This window comes from Aquarana catesbeiana, linkage group LG04, assembly GCF_042186555.1.
Source record: "Aquarana catesbeiana isolate 2022-GZ linkage group LG04, ASM4218655v1, whole genome shotgun sequence".
Lineage (NCBI taxonomy): Eukaryota > Metazoa > Chordata > Amphibia > Anura > Ranidae > Aquarana > Aquarana catesbeiana.
In genome coordinates, this window is record NC_133327.1 from 483,861,309 (window position 1) to 483,868,563 (window position 7,255).

General features: G+C 48.2%; 1 pseudogene; it reads left to right on the forward strand.

Moving 5' to 3' along the window:
• The first annotated feature begins 549 nt into the window (after window positions 1–549).
• LOC141142028 (U4 spliceosomal RNA) lies at window positions 550–614 on the forward strand (annotated as a pseudogene).
• Window positions 615–7,255: the final 6,641 nt, after the last annotated feature.

The window sequence follows — 7,255 nt, forward strand, 5'->3', positions numbered from 1 at the left end:
TCAGGAGGATTGGATTTGCTTTTGGCTGGGGCTGGAGATTTGCTGTTGCTCTGCCGGTTTTTTAGCTTATTTTTTGTGGAGCGGTACATCACCGCTTGTGGCTCCAGGTATTCCTCTATCCTGTAAGGTACAGTGTTCCCCTCCTTGTATCGGCTATGTTGTATTAGGCCGGGTAACGGTTTCCGATGGCGCGGAACGGAGGGATCAGACTTCTATTACCCCCGCTCGCGCGTATGCGCCCCTCATAGGCAGTGATTTACATAGCAAGGGAAAGGATTTTATTAGACATGATGGGGCCGTTAGTCGGTAGCCCTGTGGATTTGTATAGTATTGGTGGGGGGGTGATAGTTGGGGGAAGTGGTCCCTAATGTTCCGTGAAGAAATGGCCAGTTGGGTATTGTAGCATAGTCAATAATCACTTGTAGCCTCTTCCCTCACTGTAACAAGCAGGCTGAGGCCAGGTATGATGGATGATGTATTAGGGATGCCTGTGTGCAGAAGGTCCAGGACAGTGTGGCAGAGGCAGCAGCTAGTGGAGCACACCAAGCTACCTTTGCGCAGTGGCAGTATCATAGCCAATGAGGCTCAACTGAGGCGTGATTATTGCTAATTGCTTCTCGGCCTTTTGGCTAAGATCCAGTGCAGTTTTACTGTGTGTGACTTGGTCAAGAGGTGTCTGGGGTACCCGGAGGTCGGCCTTGGGGGGAGCGTCCCTTTTCGGAGGGCCCCCCCTTGCTGCTATTGGCCCGAGGCCTAGTCCCCAGACAACGAGGAGCGATCGCCCTTCTTAAGGCGAGTCGGTGTCAGCGGTTGGGGCCCCTTCGGGGGTACCCTGTGTCGGAGGAAGAGGCGAGGTACCATCCGGTACAAAAATGGCGGTCCGTGGGATGCGGGATTCCATTCGGTTTTTGATTAAACCTGAATTCAAGGGAGAGATCAATCTGAGGACTATCGTGGTGGACGTGTTGATGGGATTTCTCAACCTCAGGGTAAGAGATATTGTTTGCTTACAGGATTTTCCGCAACAAAGGTTATATGACATTACCTTTCTTTCTGTTGAGATATGCTGGGAGGTCTACGAGAAGATGAGGAGTGCTGAGAATGAATTTTTACAGAAAATGGATGTTATACCACTTTTTATGCAGGAAGAAAAGGCTATTATTGTCCATATGTACAACCCGTTTTCGGATGTGAACTTGGTTAGGGCCTTTTTGAAAAATTACTGCGAAGAATTAAGGGGTGGTGACAAGGTACTGAACAAGTTTGGAATTTGGTCTGGAAAGTACAGGTTCTATGGAAGATTTCGGACTGATCTTGGCTGTGTTGGTGGGGTGAGAAGGCCTCCGGCTGTTTTCAACATAGGGGGTGAGAGGGGGTTCCTCTTTTACCCTGGGCAGCCGGTTTATTGTAGGAAGTGCTGTGTCTACGGGCATGCAAGCGGGGACTGTGAGCGCAATATTAAGTGTAGATTTTGCGGTAACGAGGACCATCCTTCGAAAGAATGTAAGCATACACGAATCTGTGATATTTGCAAAAGACCAGGTCACCTTGCGAGGCAATGCGAAGAATATTTTGCTGCTAAGAGTGAAGCGGAATTCCATGATGTACTGAATAAGACCCAGGCCAGACGTGCGCAGCAGAGGCAGCGAGCTGAGGCTCGGAGGGAAGGTGGTAGTGCTGGGTCCGCTGATGCGGAGCGGCCTGCTGCATCCTCGGAGCACCAGGCCAATGATGCTGTACCTACTAAGCAGGAAAAGGCGATGAGCAGGGAAGGCGCTGCTGGCCCTGCTACTGGTGAGGTGGTGGCAGGAGCTAGTGCGGACCCTGGGAGTCTTGGTACTGTGGTAGGGGAAGGTGGGACAGTTCCAGATTGTCAGGAGGTGCAGGATGCCCCGGTGAGGCAGGAGGATGGGGGACCGGTGGAGGAACGGAGGAGTGAGGTACTTATAAGTCCGGGACGCTTATCAGAGTTGATGAGTGGTTTGTCATCAGAAGAAGAGGAAGAGGAGGAAGAAGATGATGAGAACGAGGAGATGGACAGTGATGAGAGTCTTGAATGTGGACAGCGGCTAATGATTGCTATGGACGAGACTTCTCAGTCCTCTATAAAGAGGGGACGGGAGGAAGGGGCAGGGGAGGGGGTGGAAGGTCTACCCTTTCCTGATGGAGGCTCGGGTTCCGAGTCTGCCAGTTCTCCATTTGGGAGGAAGAGGTTAACCTACGCTAATGTAGCAAGGAAAGGGATGGAAGAGGCTAGGCATCACTTATAGTTTTTGTAATGGATGTGCAAATCTTTGGGTTTTTCCTCATGATGGCTTTGACTGTGAGTTCGATTAATGTAAGAAGTATATGTTCAGGGTGGAGGAGGGCGGCTGTCTTTGATTATCTAGAGAGGATTCAGTCTGATATAATTTGTCTGCAGGAGTGTGGTAATGAACGGATTTTATGTGATGAATGGAAATATGGTATATCTATGTGGTCCCCTGTATGTGAATTTAGGAATGAAGGGGTTGGGATTCTCGTGAAAAATCCGTATGTCCAGTGTGTGTCGCATGAGGTGGTGGTGCCGGGGAGGATGCAGATAGTTGTCTTGGAGGTGGCTGGGAGTAAAATAAGAATTATTAATGTTTATGCACCTGCTGAAAAAAAGGAGCGTGTGAAATTTTTGGAAGTGCTCAAAATGTGGTTGCCCGGTAGAATCCCAACAATGTTAGTTGGAGATTTTAACTGTGTGAGAAGAAGTGAGGAAAGGCAGGGTGTGAGTGAGGGAAACAGTGCTGATGTAACATCTAAAGTGTTGAACGAAATAGTTTGGGATCTTCATTTTCAAGATGCTGCCTGTGTGGTACAGGGGAATGATATCTCCTTTACCTTTTTTTCAGACAAAGGGTCAGTACGTTCGAGGATAGATTTTATGTTTGCTTCTCCTGCCTTAAAGATCACTGGATATCAGACTGTTTTAGTGTCATTTTCGGACCATGCCTTGCTTACTTGTTCCTTCCTTTTTGATGGTACTAGGATGTGTGGGAGGGGTGCATGGAAACTTAATTGTTCTTGTTTGAAGGAGGAGGGGGTTGCTGTTAAATTCAATGAGTTTTATGAGTGGCTCAAGTTCAAGAAGCATAGCTTCAGGGATGTTCTGGAGTGGTGGGATTGGGCAAAGGTCAGGATAAGTATTTTCTTTAAGAAGTTGGGTGTGGAGGCGGCTGGAAGAAAGCGTGAAGATACGAGGAGGTTGGTGGACAGGATGCATTTCCTATTTAGATGTAAGAGACTGGGGGTGGAGGTGGAGGAGGAGTTGAGAGAAGTACGGGAGGCACGGAATGCTATGCTTAAGGATCGCGGGAAGGGGATTATCTTTAGATCCAAAGTGCAAGAGATGGAGGAGGACGAGCAGTGCTCTGCGTATTTTTTTAAGAAATCCTTTGGGCCAAGGAAGATGTTCGAGTCTGTTTTGGATGGCGAGGAGGAGGTGAGCGGGGAAAGAATGGTGGAGTCCATTAGGTCCTTTTACGTTGAATTGTATGGTGGCGGAGGTGGTGCAACAGAAGAAGAAATGCGGGAGTACTGTGAGGTGGTGAGGGGGAATTTGAAGACTGAAGATGCGGAGATGTTGCTAGACCCGGTGGAGGAAGAGGAGGTGGAGAATGTGGTGATGAAGATGAAGAAAAACAAGACTCCTGGTGGGGACGGTTTACCTGTGGATTTTTATGTTGAATTTTGGTCAACCCTGAAGGACGATGTGTGTGAGGTTATAAGGACCTGTATAAAGGAGAAGAGGATTTCAGAATCAATGAAGAAAGGTATCATTACACTACTGTATAAAAAGAAAGGTGACCAGCGTGACATCAAGAATTGGCGACCGATATCCCTGCTCAATAGCGATTACAAGATTGTAGCTAAAGTCCTGGCGGACAGAATGAGGAGAGTAGTGGGAAGTGTTATTGGAGAGTGGCAGGTCTGTGCTGTGCCTGGGCGGAGGATTTCCGATAATCTGATCCTCTCGAGGGACCTGGTGTTTTATGCTCAATGCAACAATTTGCCTTTGGCGGTGGCAAGCATTGACCTCGAGAAGGCTTATGACCGTGTGGCTCATAAGTTTCTCTTCATAGTATTGAGGCAGATGGGGATCCCTGAAGAGTTTGTGAAAGTGGTAGAATGTCTATACCAAGGAATTAGTAGCCAGATCCTCGTTAATGGTGGTTTGTCCGAAGAGGTCAGAGTGATGTCTGGGGTGAGGCAGGGGTGCCCCTTGTCACCAGTCGCATTCATTTGCGTAATAGAACCTCTCCTAAGACATGTGTGGAAGGATAAGTGTTTTAAGGGTATGTTTGTACCAGGAGGTGGGAATGAGCCGGTTAAAACCCTTTGCTATATGGATGACGTCAATTTTCTCTGTAATTCGACAAGGGATACGGCAAGAGCAGAGCTGCAACTTGGTATATTTGGTGCTATTTCTGGTCTGCGTGTTAACTGGGAAAAAAGTTGTATCTGTGTGTTAAGTGGCTCTTGTGAGGTATCTAAGTGTAAGCTGAAGAGTGTGCAGGAGATGGAGGTGTTAGGAGTGCACTTCGAGAGAAACTTGGTGAACCAGGTAAACACGGCTAAAGGGGTGGAAAAGGTCTGTAAAAAACTAAGTTTGTGGAAAACTAGGAAACTTTCTCTCTCTGGCAAAACTTTGATTACCAAGGCGGTGATTCTCCCCTTGTTAATGTACTTTTCTGTAATCTTTCCTCCAAACAAGAGGTGGGTTCAGAAGATTACAAGAATGTTGTTTATGTTTTTTTGGGGTTCTAAGATGGAGAAGGTTGCCAGAGAGGTGGTTATGAAGAAAGTACAACAGGGTGGGTATAACTTCCCTAATATTGGACGTTTTCTAGAGGTCCAGTGGTGGATGGTTCATCTCAGAACTTTTTTGGCAGGAGGGAAAACAGCAGCGTTAATGCGCTACCTGATCGGATGGCCGTTACTGAGGTGGGGGTGGTGTGGAAGGGATCTGACTAGGCCAATGTCAATGATATCCCCTGTGTACTATTTAAAAATGTCTGCCTTTTTTAAGAAAAATCATTTGCAGGAATTGGGGGAAGGCTCTCGGAAGAAAGAAACATTATGGGCATGGTTGAGAAAGGATGAGCTGCCGACGAATATTTTTGGTTTAAATCTTAAGAGAGCGGAGACTGTGTGGAAGAATTTATTATTTAAGGGCATTACAAACAAACAGAGGGAGGTGGTATGGTTGTCGCTGCACAATTGCTTGGCTACAATGTCCTTTTTAAAGTCTAGAGACTTGGTAAGGAGGGAGGTGTGCCCTAGGGAAGGTTGTGCTGGGACTGAGACTGTGAGACACTTATTTTGGGAGTGCTTTTTTGCAAGGAATTTTTGGAGTTTGCTGTGTGGTTTTGTGGAACGGGTGGTGGGGATTGATGGAGTGTCTTTTGAGTCTGGTGTTCTTGGTGTGGTGGGAGGTGGCAAAGGAAAGCAACGTAAGATGTTTGTCTTGTCTGCTGTCATAAGAGAAGTGTTGTGGGAATCTCGATGTGCCTTGGTAAAAAAGAAAATGGTATTGCTTGAAAAAGATTGTGTGGATTGGGTGATGGCAAAAATGTTTTTTGTATTGGCGGTAGAAAGAAGAAGTATGGGGGTGGAAGAGGCGGATGGTTTCTGGAATTTTGTTAGGTGGCGGGTGGGTGAAGGTTAAGTGTGGTGTGTATTTGTTCCTTATGAATAATGTATAGAGGGTTTTTTTAATTAAATGATTTTATCCTTTTTGATACTGTCTACGCCACTATGACGAACGGAACACAGCTCAGTGTAAGTTTCGTGTGTTTGTTTTTGCTGAGTTTATGTGATTCAATCTGAGTGGAGAAAAAAAAAAAAAAAAAATCTGTTCTTATCAGTTTCCAGAGGAGGCGCTGTGTCACTCTCGTTGGGGAGGGCCAGCAAATCCAATGGTGTCATAGTACCTGGAAAGGCGATACTCAGCAGGGACTACGCCGAGTTGCCCGAAAGTATACTGGGGACCGGCCAATGGTTGAGTCTGAGCCGTCTGGAAGGGTGCTCCTGGTGGGGATGGGTGCTGCATTTTGGTCTGGCCGAAGGGTCGGGTCCCTGGCCTTCTGGCCTGGATTGTGGTAGCTCTAGCTGCTGACAGTTATTTGGGTAGGAGAACGCTTACTCCCCTTTTGCTGGAGGGGGGGAGTGGCTAGTATCCATTTACCCAAATGTGAAACTGGAAGGGGTGATGGGAGTGACGGTGGAGCCTTCGGGGCAAGGGCTCTCACCAAGCTTCCTGAACCTCATGCCTTTTCTGTCTGCGGTGGGGGCTGCTGTGGTCTGGGCTGTGGGCCAGGGTAGGTCTTGAAAGCCTATGGAGTAGTGCCCCTGGAGTGGCAGTCCAGGGGTGCCTTAAGATCACTGTGAGTGGGAGTCACTTTGATTTTGGGCACCACGGTCACTGCACCATAACACAGCTTTTTTTGCACCTGCCTCTTGGGCCGGGCCTTTTGGCTAGGACCAGAGGAATTTTTTATTCCTGGCCGGAGGGCCTGGTCATTGTGTTAAACAATGGCCACTTCTTTTCACTCTCCTCTCCACTATCCCTTCCCCCACTTTTTATTTATTTTTGATTGAAACCTGTGTAGTCTCACGTCTTGTTTTTGTCACGTTTGTCCCACTGTGTGATGAGTAAGGATGCGGGTCCTCGGGCCAGCCCTGAAAGTCTTGGGAAGGGGTGGACATGGCCTTTTGGCTTAGTTCGCCCTCTCTCATGGGGTCTCCCTTCGGGGGAGCGCCACCTAGTACTTGGGTGGGTCCTGTTTCGGCAGGCCCTCCAGAGAACGGGGTCTGTCTGGTTTCGGCCAGATAGACCATAGTAAGTACCTTTGTCCCCGCAGGAGCCTAACGCCCCGGGGGATCAGGGAATTGGCACGTCTTGTGTACCCGTTGCACTTTTTTGTGAGCACTCTTTATGTGTGTGCACATTTTTTATGCACCGGGTGAAGTTTTTGGGTGTGTTTTGCACGCCATAGGCTTTCAAAAAAAAAAAAAAAAAAACACCAAGCTACCTAGTCTTTTGGCTGAGCCAGGCAGGCAATCTCCGGCAGTATCCCAGGCCCTGGGAGGGACCAGGGGGTTTGAGGACACAGATGAGGGAAGGAGGCTTGCGGTCAGGTTTGGGCCGGACCGATCACGACGTCCCTCGGTGGGGATAGGGCTTCAGGAGAGAGCAGGGATCCGCAGGCCTTACTAGGCCGGA